Genomic DNA, 13,717 nt, shown 5'->3' on the forward strand with positions numbered 1-13,717 from the left:
TGAAAAAAAATGTGTGTATCCCTTGTGATGTCTCTGTCAGATGAAAGACCTCGTTGACCTTGACCCAGAGACTACAAATAGCCATACAGTTAAGACCTGTTCATATACTGTAATATTAAGACAATTTCTATACTGAAAATTGTCGTGTGTCGCAAATACCCACTTCTGCACTTACATTTAATATTTTGAGTAGACAAGTGTGTTCACACTGAGCAGTGTGCGAAAATAGCACACTACATTAGCGCACTCAAACCAAAAAATTGAGTGTGAATCGACACTCAACGGCCACAAAACAACACAACAACAATAATACAACAATGAAACACAACCTAATAACTTTTTTCAATTGTTGAAAAGTGCTGTCAAGTGTCGGCGATAGGGTTTCAACGGCCGGTCGTAATCTGCGTTAAAATGTAGTAGAAGAAGAAGGTAATTTACGGTAAGTGTTTAGATTTGAGACCGTACTAAACCGTCGAAATCTGAGCTTTTTAAAGCAGTGCACTTTGAGAAGTGCCCAATTTCAGAATTTCTTTTTTCACTTCATCACAGATTTTAAACGTGTATTTATAACTTTAACACACATTTTTCGAAGTAGATCCCGGTATAGTTTCAAAAGTGTTCAGTGAACAGTGTTATTTTTGCCGCCTGGAAAAAAAGAACTAAAGAAATTCCATCAAAGGAGTCGAAACTTGGGAGACCCTTTTCCTTCTGCAAGGGACAGCTCGAACAAGATTGTTATAGTATCTGCAGCATGACGCCGAGACTGTGTTTTTGGAAATTTGACAATGTAAAACATTTACAGATGTTAAATAGCTTTTAGTTCATAATACAACTCATACCTGTACATGTAGCATACATGTTGAATTGCTGGGATCTGTATTTCCTTTCTCCACTATAGTCTTACTTCAACTGTAAAGTGTCTTGAGATAACTTTGTTATGATAAGACACTTTAAATAAAATTGAATGGAAATGAATTGAATAGAATACCAAGTTAGAGGTCAACAGACAGAAATATTATATTTTGCGAGACTAATACGAGTGAATGTGAGACATTCTTGGGTAAGAAATCACTGTTCAGTACTTTGGGCAGTGATTGGCTGATCGCAAAGACCTAAGAGCCAGAGGAAGAAGCTCCTATCATAGAGAGGCTTTTGAAAGGAAAAAGTATGAATTAAAAAGAGACTTATTTGTACTTGTTAATTGAAGAAAATAGAATGAGGAGTTGTTGCTGAAGGTGGAAGCGTGCCTGACTGGAACACGCCTGACAGCACCTTTAATAAAGGGTGGGAGGAGAGCGACGACGGACAACACAATAAAAATGAGATGCAATGCTAATTGCTATATGCTGATGTCAGTATCACAGTCATAAAACAGAACGTTACGCAATGATTATTTATACTTTAATTTTCTTTTTTTTAAACAAATTTAATTGAAATTATTTTTGAGACAACAATTTATTATTACGGTTTTTGTTTTATTTAGACTTTTATTTAGGATTTTGTGTTTTTAACTCCTGACAGATGCCAACCAATTGTATCTAACGTTTAATCTGTTAAAATAACTAGCGATGCTTTAGTAACTCAAATATTTCTCAAAGGCAAAAGTGAAATATGTTTATTATACACAACTTAAATATATATTTTGTGATGATAAATACGAGCTAGTTTAAATTAAAATGTTTGTTTGTTTTTTTGTTTTTACAGTTGTACAGAACAGTTGATCTAGTTTTTATTTTTGACTTTTTAACCTGTTAGTATTTTTTTTTAGTATTACCACCACAATTACACGTAAAAATCAAAGTATGTCTGTCCTCTTGCCTGTAAGGCAACATTACTCAGGAAATGTTGTCTTTTATTTTGCAAAGAAGAAATTTATCTTTGTCTTGAGTTACTTTTTAAAAAATTAATTCAAGGATGGATTCAAGAATATTTCAGAATAAAGTAAAGGGTTATTCCAAACATTTTTTTTCTCATTTAAAAAATGAAATCATTATGTAATTTCAAACCTTCACACTTTAATTAAAAGCACAAAAATTGCATATCAGTTGAAGAGGTGCTAGAGACACGCTTGGAAAGGAAAGAGAGCAATTTATTCTTTTGTGGGAAAGCAGCAGGGAGTGATCCACATTCACACCCAAAGATTGGCTGCTGTCAGAAATGAGATCATGCACACGTCTTACCGTTTGACCTGAGGCGCTGATTTATAGGTAATTCCACTGAGTCAGGTTTATAAATCCACAGCGTGACAGATGTGGCTGCAGGTGATAAACAGATGAATTAAAAGAAAGGAAAAGCCTCTTTATAGAACTAGTCTCCATGTACATAAGTATCAATACAATACTGCTTTTTTAACTTCTGCACTAACAACTTGCACAAGTGCAGGAAGAGCATAAATAAATCTTGAAATTTTTATAAAAGATGACAAAACAATGACATTAAACATGTGACTTTCTTACATTTTACGTGAGTTACGAAGCTCATGACAGGAAAGGTTATCTGTGACGATAGGTTGAAACTGTGTGTTTAAAAGTGTTTACTTGTGTCAGGAGCTTGTTTTTTCAGTCTGCTGTGTGAGAACTTTGTGTGATAAAGACAAAGACACACAAAGATTTGTTTGCTCGTTGTTTTTTTCTTTTTCCACGTACGTTTTTGACTTCCTGCTTTATCGAGTCTGATTTTTACCTCCTGCTTTATCAAGTTTTTTTGACTTCCTGCTTAATCAAGTCTGTTATTGACTTCCTGCATAATTGTCAGTGGTTTGACCTTCTGCTTTTTCATGTCAGTCTTTGACTTCCTGCTTTATCAAGTCTGTTTTTGACTTCCTGCATAATTGTCTGTTTTTGACTTCCTGCTTTATCAAGTCAGTTTTTTACTTCATGCTTTAACACGTTAATTTTTTAATTTCTGCTTTATCAAGTCAGTCTTTGACTTCCTGCTCTATCAAATCAGTTTTTGACTTCCTGCTTTATCAAGTCTTTTTTTTGACTTCTTGCTTTATCAAGTCTGTTATTGACTTCCTGCATAATATTCTGTTTTTTACTTCCTGCTTTATCAAGTCAGTTTTTGATTTCCTGATTTATCAAGTGTTTTTTACTTCCTGCTTTATTAAGTCAGTCTTTGAATTCATGCTTTATCAAGTCAGTTTTTGACTTCCTGCTTTATCAAGTCAGTTTTTTACTTTCTGCTTTATCAAGTCAGTTTTTGACTTCCTGCTTTATCAAGTCTGTTTTTGACTTCCTGCTTTATCAAGTCAGTTTTTGACTTCCTGCTTTATCAAGTCAGTTTTTTACTTCCTGCTTTATCAAGTCAGTTTTTTAAATCCTGCTTTATCAAGTCTGTTTTTGACTTCCTGCTTTATCAAGTCAGTTTTTTACTTTCTGCTTTATCAAGTCAGTTTTTGACTTCATGCTTTATCAAGTCTGTTTTTGACTTCCTGCTTTATCAAGTCAGTTTTTTACCTTCTGCTTTATCAAGTCAGTTTTTTAATTTCTGCTTTATCAAGTATGTTTTTGACTTCCTGCTTTATCAAGTCAGTTTTTTAATTTCTGCTTTATCAAGTCAGTTTTTTACTTTCTGCTTTATCAAGTCACTTTTTTTACCTTCTGCTTTATCAAGTCACTTTTTTACTTTCTGCTTTATCAAGTCAGTTTTTGACTTCCTGCTTTATCAAGTCACTTTTTTACTTTCTGCTTTATCAAGTCACTTTTTTACCTTCTGCTTTATCAAGTCACTTTTTTACTTCCTGCTTTAACACGTCATTTTTTTTATTTCTGCTTTATCAAGTCTGTTTTTGACTTCATGCTTTATCAAGTCAGTGTTTTACTTTCTGCTTTATCAAGTCTGTTTTTGACTTCCTGCTTTATCAAGTCTGTTTTTGACTTCCTGCTTTATCAAGTCAGTTGTTTACTTTCTGCTTTATCAAGTCAGTTTTTGACTTCCTGCTTTATCAAGTCAGTTTTTTACCTTCTGCTTTATCAAATCAGTTTTTGACTTTCTGCTTTATCAAGTCTGTTTTTGACTTCCTGCTTTATCAAGTCAGTTTTTGACTTCATGCTTTATCAAGTCTGTTTTTGACTTCCTGCTTTATCAAGTCAGTTTTTTACCTTCTGCTTTATCAAATCAGTTTTTGACTTTCTGCTTTATCAAGTCTGTTTTTGACTTCCTGCTTTATCAAGTCAGTTTTTGACTTCATGCTTTATCAAGTCTGTTTTTGACTTCATGCTTTATCAAGTCAGTTTTTTACCTTCTGCTTTATCAAGTCAGTTTTTTACTTTCTGCTTTATCAAGTCACTGTTTTACCTTCTGCTTTATCAAGTCAGTTTTTTACTTTCTGCTTTATCAAGTCACTGTTTTACCTTCTGCTTTTTCAAGTCAGTTTTTGACTTTCTGCTTTATCAAGTCTGTTTTTGACTTCATGCTTTATCAAGTCTGTTTTTGACTTCCTGCTTTATCAAGTCAGTTTTTGACTTTCTGCTTTATCAAGTCAGTTTTTTACTTTCTGCTTCATCAAGTCACTTTTTTACCTTCTGCTTTATCAAGTCTGTTTTTGACTTCCTGCTTGATCAAGTCACTTTTTTACTTTCTGCTTTATCAAGTCTGTTTTTGACTTCCTGCTTTATCAAGTCAGTTTTTTACTTTCTGCTTCATCAAGTCACTTTTTTACCTTCTACTTTATCAAGTCAGTTTTTTACTTTCTGCTTTATCAAGTCTGTCTTTGACTTCATGCTTTATCAAGTCAGTTTTTTACTTCCTGCTCTATCAAATCAGTTTTTGACTTCCTGCTTTATCAAGTCTTTTTTTGACTTCCTGCTTTATCAAGTCTTTTTTTGACTTATTGCTTTATCAAGTCTATTATTGACTTCCTGCATAATAGTCTGTTTTTTACTTCCTGCTTTATCAAGTCTGTTTTTGATATCCTGCTTTATCAAGTGTTTTTTACTTCCTGCTTTATTAAGTCAGTCTTTGAATTCATGCTTTATCAAGTCAGTTTTTTACTTTCTGCTTAATCAAGTCAGTTTTTGACTTCCTGCTTTATCAAGTATTTTTTTTACTTCCTGCTTTATCAATTCAGTCTTTGACTTCATGCTTTATCAAGTCAGTTTTTTACTTTCTGCTTTATCAAGTCAGTTTTTGACTTCCTGCTTCATCAAGTCATTTTTTGACTTCCTGTTTTATCAATTCAGTCTTTGACTTCATGCTTTATCAAGTCCGTTTTTTACTTTCTGCTTTATCAAGTCAGTTTTTGACTTCCTGCTTTATCAAGTCTGTTTTTGACTTCCTGCTTTATCAAGTCTGTTTTTGACTTTCTGCTTTATCAAGTCAGTTTTTGACTTCCTGCTTTATCAAGTCTGCTTTTGACTTCCTGCTTTATCAAGTCAGTTTTTTACTTTCTGCTTCATCAAGTCAGTTTTTGACTTCATGCTTTATCAAGTCTGTTTTTGACTTCCTGCTTTATCAAGTCAGTTTTTGACTTCCTGCTTTATCAAGTCAGTTTTTACTTTCTGCTTTATCAAGTCAGTTTTTGACTTCCTGCTTTATCAAGTCAGTTTTTGACTTCCTGCTTTATCAAGTCAGTTTTTGACTTCCTGCTTTATCAAGTCAGTTTTTGACTTCCTGCTTCATCAAGTCATTTTTTTACTTCCTGTTTTATCAATTCAGTCTTTGACTTCATGCTTTATCAAGTCCGTTTTTTACTTTCTGCTTTATCAAGTCAGTTTTTGACTTCCTGCTTTATCAAGTCTGTTTTTGACTTCCTGCTTTATCAAGTCAGTTTTTGACTTCCTGCTTTATCAAGTCTGTTTTTGACTTCCTGCTTTATCAATTCAGTTTTTTACTTTCTGCTTCATCAAGTCAGTTTTTTACTTTCTGCTTTATCAAGTCAGTTTTTTACTTTCTGCTTTATCAATTCAGTTTTTTACTTTCTGCTTCATCAAGTCAGTTTTTTACTTTCTGCTTTATCAAGACAGTTTTTGACTTCCTGCTTTATCAAATCAGTTTTTTACTTTCTGCTTCATCAAGTCAGTTTTTTACTTTCTGCTTTATCAAGTCAGTTTTTGACTTCCTGCTTTATCAAGTCAGTTTTTTACTTTCTGCTTCATCAAGTCAGTTTTTTACTTTCTGCTTTATCAAGTCAGTTTTTTACTTTCTGCTTCATCAAGTCCGTTTTTTACTTTCTGCTTCATCAAGTCAGTTTTTTACTTTCTGCTTCATCAAGTCAGTTTTTTACTTTCTGCTTTATCAAGTCCGTTTTTTACTTCCTGCTTCATCAAGTCATTTTTTTACTTCCTGCTTTATCAAGTCAGTTTTTTACTTTCTGCTTTATCAAGTCAGTTTTTTACTTTCTGCTTTATCAAGTCAGTTTTTGACTTCCTGCTTCATCAAGTCATTTTTTTACTTCCTGTTTTATCAATTCAGTCTTTGACTTCATGCTTTATCAAGTCCGTTTTTTACTTTCTGCTTTATCAAGTCAGTTTTTGACTTCCTGCTTTATCAAGTCAGTTTTTGACTTCCTGCTTTATCAAGTCTGTTTTTGACTTCCTGCTTTATCAAGTCTGTTTTTGACTTCCTGCTTTATCAAGTCAGTTTTTTACTTTCTGCTTAATCAAGTCAGTTTTTGACTTCCTGCTTTATCAAGTCTGTTTTTGACTTCCTGCTTTATCAAGTCAGTTTTTTACTTTCTGCTTCATCAAGTCAGTTTTTTACTTCCTGCTCTATCAAATCAGTTTTTTACTTCATGCTTTATTAAGTCAGTCTTTGAATTCATGCTTTATCAAGTCTGTTTTTGACTTCCTGCTTTATCAAGTCAGTTTTTTACTTTCTGCTTTATCAAGTCAGTCTTTGACTTCCTGCTCTATCAAATCAGTTTTTTACTTCATGCTTTATTAAGTCAGTCTTTGAATTCATGCTTTATCAAGTCAGTTTTTTACTTTCTGCTTTATCAAGTCAGTTTTTGACTTCCTGCTTCATCAAGTCATTTTTTTACTTCCTGTTTTATCAATTCAGTCTTTGACTTCATGCTTTATCAAGTCCGTTTTTTACTTTCTGCTGTATCAAGTCAGTTTTTTACTTTCTGCTTTATCAAGTCACTGTTTTACCTTCTGCTTTATCAAGTCAGTTTTTTACTTTCTGCTTTATCAAGTCAGTTTTTGACTTCCTGCTTTATCAAGTCAGTTTTTGACTTTCTGCTTTATCAAGTCAGTTTTTTACCTTCTGCTTTATCAAGTCAGTTTTTTACTTTCTGCTTTATCAAGTCACTGTTTTACCTTCTGCTTTTTCAAGTCAGTTTTTGACTTTCTGCTTTATCAAGTCTGTTTTTGACTTCCTGCTTTATCAAGTCAGTTTTTGACTTTCTGCTTTATCAAGTCAGTTTTTGACTTCCTGCTTTATCAAGTCAGTTTTTTACTTTCTGCTTTATCAATTCAGTTTTTTACTTTCTGCTTCATCAAGTCAGTTTTTTACTTTCTGCTTTATCAAGTCAGTTTTTTACTTTCTGCTTTATCAAGTGAGTTTTTGACTTCCTGCTTTATCAAGTCAGTTTTTTACTTTCTGCTTTATCAAGTCAGTTTTTGACTTCCTGCTTTATCAAGACAGTTTTTTACTTTCTGCTTTATCAAGTCAGTTTTTGACTTCCTGCTTTATCAAGTCAGTTTTTGACTTCATGCTTTATCAAGTCAGTTTTTTACTTCCTGCTTTAACACGTCATTTTTTTTAATTTCTGCTTTATCAAGTCAGTCTTTGACTTCCTGCTCTATCAAGTCAATTTTTGACTTCCTGCTTTATCAAGTCTGTTTTTGATTTCATGCTTTATCAAGTGTTTTTTACTTTCTGCTTTATCAAGTCAGTTTTTGACTTCCTGCTTTATCAAGTCAGTTTTTGACTTTCTGCTTTATCAAGTCAGTTTTTGACTTCCTGCTTCATCAAGTCATTTTTTTACTTCCTGTTTTATCAATTCAGTTTTTGACTTCCTGCTTTATCAAGTCTGTTTTTTACTTTCTGCTTTATCAAGTCAGTTTTTGACTTCCTGATTTATCAAGTCTGTTTTTGACTTCCTGCTTTATCAAGTCAGTTTTTTACTTTCTGCTTTATCAAGTCAGTTTTTGACTTCCTGCTTTATCAAGTCCGTTTTTTACTTTCTGCTTTATCAAGTTTTACCTTCTGCTTTATCAAGTCAGTTTTTTACTTTCTGCTTTATCAAGTCAGTTTTTGACTTCCTGCTTTATCAAGTCAGTTTTTTACCTTCTGCTTTATCAAGTCAGTTTTTTACTTTCTGCTTTATCAAGTCACTGTTTTACCTTCTGCTTTTTCAAGTCAGTTTTTGACTTTCTGCTTTATCAAGTCTGTTTTTGACTTCCTGCTTTATCAAGTCAGTTTTTGACTTTCTGCTTTATCAAGTCAGTTTTTGACTTCCTGCTTTATCAAGTCAGTTTTTTACTTTCTGCTTTATCAATTCAGTTTTTTACTTTCTGCTTCATCAAGTCAGTTTTTTACTTTCTGCTTTATCAAGTCAGTTTTTGACTTCCTGCTTTATCAAGTGAGTTTTTGACTTCCTGCTTTATCAAGTCAGTTTTTTACTTTCTGCTTTATCAAGTCAGTTTTTGACTTCCTGCTTTATCAAGACAGTTTTTTACTTTCTGCTTTATCAAGTCAGTTTTTGACTTCCTGCTTTATCAAGTCAGTTTTTGACTTCATGCTTTATCAAGTCAGTTTTTTACTTCCTGCTTTAACACGTCATTTTTTTTAATTTCTGCTTTATCAAGTCAGTCTTTGACTTCCTGCTCTATCAAGTCAGTTTTTGACTTCCTGCTTTATCAAGTCTGTTTTTGATTTCATGCTTTATCAAGTGTTTTTTACTTTCTGCTTTATCAAGTCAGTTTTTGACTTCCTGCTTTATCAAGTCAGTTTTTGACTTTCTGCTTTATCAAGTCAGTTTTTGACTTCCTGCTTCATCAAGTCATTTTTTTACTTCCTGTTTTATCAATTCAGTTTTTGACTTCCTGCTTTATCAAGTCTGTTTTTGACTTCCTGCTTTATCAAGTCAGTTTTTGACTTCCTGCTTTATCAAGTCTGTTTTTGACTTCCTGCTTTATCAAGTCTGTTTTTTACTTTCTGCTTTATCAAGTCAGTTTTTGACTTCCTGCTTTATCAAGTCTGTTTTTGACTTCCTGCTTTATCAAGTCAGTTTTTTACTTTCTGCTTTATCAAGTCAGTTTTTGACTTCCTGCTTTATCAAGTCCGTTTTTTACTTTCTGCTTTATCAAGTCAGTTTTTGACTTCCTGCTTTATCAAGTCTGTTTTTGACTTCCTGCTTTATCAAGTCATTTTTTTACTTTCTGCTTCATCAAGTCAGTTTTTGACTTCATGCTTTATCAAGTCAGTTTTTTACTTCCTGCTTTAACGCGTCGTTTTTTAAATTTCTGCTTTATCAAGTCAGTCTTTGACTTCCTGCTTTATCAAGTCTGTTTTTGATTTCCTGCTTTATCAAGTGTTTTTTACTTCCTGCTTTATCAAGTCAGTTTTTTACTTTCTGCTTTATTAAGTCAGTCTTTGACTTCATGCTTTATCAAGTCAGTTTTTTACTTCCTGCTTTAACACGTCATTTTTTTAATTTCTGCTTTATCAAGTCAGTCTTTGACTTCCTGCTTTATCAAGTCTGTTTTTGACTTCCTGCTTTATCAAGTCTGTTTTTGACTTCCTGCTTTATCAAGTCAGTTGTTTACTTTCTGCTTCATCAAGTCAGTATTTGACTTCCTGCTTTATCAAGTCAGTTTTTTACTTTCTGCTTCATCAAGTCAGTTTTTGACTTCATGCTTTATCAAGTCAGTTTTTGACTTCCTGCTTTATCAAGTAAGTTTTTGACTTTCTGCTTTATCAAGTCAGTTTTTTACCTTCTGCTTTATCAAGTCAGTTTTTTACTTTCTGCTTTATCAAGTCACTGTTTTACCTTCTGCTTTATCAAGTCAGTTTTTTACTTTCTGCTTTATCAAGTCACTGTTTTACCTTCTGCTTTATCAAGTCAGTTTTTGACTTTCTGCTTTATCAAGTCAGTTTTTTACTTTCTGCTTTATCAAGTCACTGTTTTACCTTCTGCTTTATCAAGTCAGTTTTTTACCTTCTGCTTTATCAAGTCAGTTTTTTACTTCCTGCTTTATCAAGTCACTGTTTTACCTTCTGCTTTATCAAGTCAGTTTTTTACTTTCTGCTTTATCAAGTCACTGTTTTACCTTCTGCTTTATCAAGTCAGTTTTTTACTTTCTGCTTTATCAAGTCAGTTTTTTACTTTCTGCTTTATCAAGTCAGTTTTTGACTTCCTGCTTTATCAAGTCCGTTTTTTACTTTCTGCTTTATCAAGTCAGTTTTTGACTTCCTGCTTTATCAAGTCTGTTTTTGACTTCCTGCTTTATCAAGTCAGTTTTTTACTTTCTGCTTTATCAAGTCAGTTTTTGACTTCCTGCTTTATCAAGTCTGTTTTTGACTTCCTGCTTTATCAAGTCAGTTTTTTACTTTCTGCTTCATCAAGTCAGATTTTGACTTCATGCTTTATCAAGTCAGTTTTTTACTTCCTGCTTTAACGGGTCATTTTTTTAATTTCTGCTTTATCAAGTCAGTCTTTGACTTCCTGCTTTATCAAGTGTTTTTTACTTCCTGCTTTATTAAGTCAGTCTTTGAATTCATGCTTTATCAAGTCAGTTTTTTACTTCCTGCTTTATTAAGTCAGTCTTTGAATTCATGCTTTATCAAGTCAGTTTTTTACTTCCTGCTTTAACACGTCATTTTTTTACTTTCTGCTTTATCAAGTCAGTTTTTGACTTCCTGCTTTATCAAGTCTGTTTTTGACTTCCTGCTTTATCAAGTCAGTTTTTTACTTTCTGCTTCATCAAGTCAGTTTTTGACTTCATGCTTTATCAAGTCAGTTTTTTACTTCCTGCTTTAACGCGTCATTTTTTTAATTTCTGCTTTATCAAGTCAGTCTTTGACTTCCTGCTCTATCAAATCAGTTTTTGATTTCCTGCTTTATCAAGTGTTTTTTACTTCCTGCTTTATTAAGTCAGTCTTTGAATTCATGCTTTATCAAGTCAGTTTTTTACTTCCTGCTTTATTAAGTCAGTCTTTGAATTCATGCTTTATCAAGTCAGTTTTTTACTTCCTGCTTTAACACGTCATTTTTTTAATTTCTGCTTTATCAAGTCAGTCTTTGACTTCCTGCTTTATCAAGTCTGTTTTTGACTTCCTGCTTTATCAAGTCAGTTGTTTACTTTCTGCTTCATCAAGTCAGTATTTGACTTCCTGCTTTATCAAGTCAGTTTTTTACTTTCTGCTTCATCAAGTCAGTTTTTGACTTCATGCTTTATCAAGTAAGTTTTTGACTTTCTGCTTTATCAAGTCAGTTTTTTACCTTCTGCTTTATCAAGTCAGTTTTTTACTTTCTGCTTTATCAAGTCACTGTTTTACCTTCTGCTTTATCAAGTCAGTTTTTTACTTCCTGCTTTATCAAGTCACTGTTTTACCTTCTGCTTTATCAAGTCAGTTTTTTACTTTCTGCTTTATCAAGTCAGTTTTTGACTTCCTGCTTTATCAAGTCAGTTTTTGACTTTCTGCTTTATCAAGTCAGTTTTTGACTTCCTGCTTTATCAAGTCTGTTTTTGACTTCCTGCTTTATCAAGTCAGTTTTTGACTTTCTGCTTTATCAAGTCAGTTTTTTACCTTCTGCTTTATCAAGTCAGTTTTTTACTTTCTGCTTTATCAAGTTGGTTTTTCTGACTTTTTGCTCTGTGAAGTCTTTCCGATCTAACCCCCACAGGCAATATATGGCCTCCTTTTTTATTTATCGCTGTGCCCCACAGGTTTTTACTTGCTCTTGAATATCTTCCAAATATTATCTTTGTGCCTGCAGGTCATCCAGACACATGACACTCCCTTCGCTGCAAATAAGTTCAGACAAGAATCACCCGTCGACTGCATTCTTCTGTACTTCCAACCGTCCTAGTCAGATGATGCAGGTTAATCATCTTGATATGTACACGTTGGTCTTGTGCCTCTGCTTGCACAGAGGAAGAGTTCCATCCAGTTCAGGACTTGGCATCAAGAACCGTCCAGCAAATACTTCAATGGTCTCACGCACCTCTAAAGTAGGTGTGTCCAAGGTCACGGTCATCTAGCAGTTTTTATTCTACCCTGTGTTTCCATTATAAACTAAATAAACACTTTTTATTTTTTTTTTATTTTGTCCAATAGTTCCTAAATAATGTCTTGAACTAGATGAAGTTAGAGAAGCTTTATTTGAATTGATGGACACCGTTGCCTGTAAATTCTCCGTAGAACGCCTCCTGCTGGTGTTTTGCTGATGTGTTTGGATCAACATGGAAAGAACCAGAGTTCAACCCTTGGGTCGTCTCAGGGTCAAAGGGAATGTGTCGCCTTTGGGTCACCTTGACCCTGTGATAACACAAGGGTTAAAGCTGGTTTTATATCATGAGCTGAAAACTAAGGACTGAGTGAAAAAAAGAAATAGGAAAAAAAAGTTGCTTTTTTTATTTTATTATTTTATATGTATTCATCTCATCTAGTTATTTATGTATTTCATTCATTTTAGTAATTATTTAAATATAATTAAACTGGGACCACACACAATTCCTGTGTCATCTTTAGAATACATGCAACAAACATTGCGTCACTTTTGTTTTTTTATTTGATAGTTTTTTTTAAAGCATTTCATTTTTTCTTTAATCATTTCTAATTTAAATTAAAACGACAACTACAATCAAAATTCATTCTGTTCCTTCGGAAGAAACAAAAAATATTTTTCTCTCTCTTCTCCCTTTTAATCTCTAAAATCTTGCATGAGTTCAGTGAAATAATTTTTATTTTTTGTCTTTCAAAATATATTTTTCGCAACACTCAAATATACTTTTTTTAACTTTCTTGCAATGCCTTGTTTCTTCTTTTTTTTTCGCAAGACAGGTTGTCTCTTTCCCACATCGGTCATGGAAGAGTGCAGCGATGATTGATACCATGTCAGGTCGACACAGTCAGCCAACACCATGAGTCATCATCGGGAAATTCGTTGATCAAATCACAGATGAGTTTTTTCTAAATCAATTCCAGAGTTTATTTAGTGTGGCCCGGATCTCAAATTCAGCTGCTTATTCCTTTATCTGGGTACTTTATCTTTTTTTTTTTTTTATATCTGCATGTGTTTTACTGGCTTGTCTTTCCTTTTTTTTCCAATCAGACACACTTCCTGGCATCGTCCTGAGTAGAAATCTGTCAATCATCTTTTGGTTTACCTGGATGTTTAGTATAATTATAAAATTATTTGTTTGTATCGGTTTAATTTTATCGCCTCAGCAATTGAAGACACCTTTTGACTTCCTGCCGATGAATAGTGTCGGAGGAATGCAGCAGAGTTTAAGGTGCGGCTCCTCATCTTGGGCGTGAAGTCTGTAAAGCCCTTTTGATTTATGACAGTTTTTATTAGTCGTGCCCCAGCGGCGCCACGGGCGGTTTCAGAGGAAGCCAAGTTCCCTCTGAGTCGATAACGGATTCTGAAAGTGAATTTAAGCCTCGCGTCCACATTCAGTGGGAGACCTTGTGTGGGCAGGTATGTTCAAGATGGCTGCGGGTGCTTCTCAAAAATCAGGGCATGTTCCTCTTGAGTCACATTTATCAAAGCGAGAAACTTTTCCACCCAGGCAGAGAGAAACCTCGGGAATGGACGGAG

The sequence above is a fragment of the Callionymus lyra genome, chromosome 1, assembly GCF_982586985.1.
Source record: "Callionymus lyra chromosome 1, fCalLyr1.hap1.1, whole genome shotgun sequence".
Classification (NCBI taxonomy): Eukaryota; Metazoa; Chordata; class Actinopteri; order Syngnathiformes; family Callionymidae; genus Callionymus; species Callionymus lyra.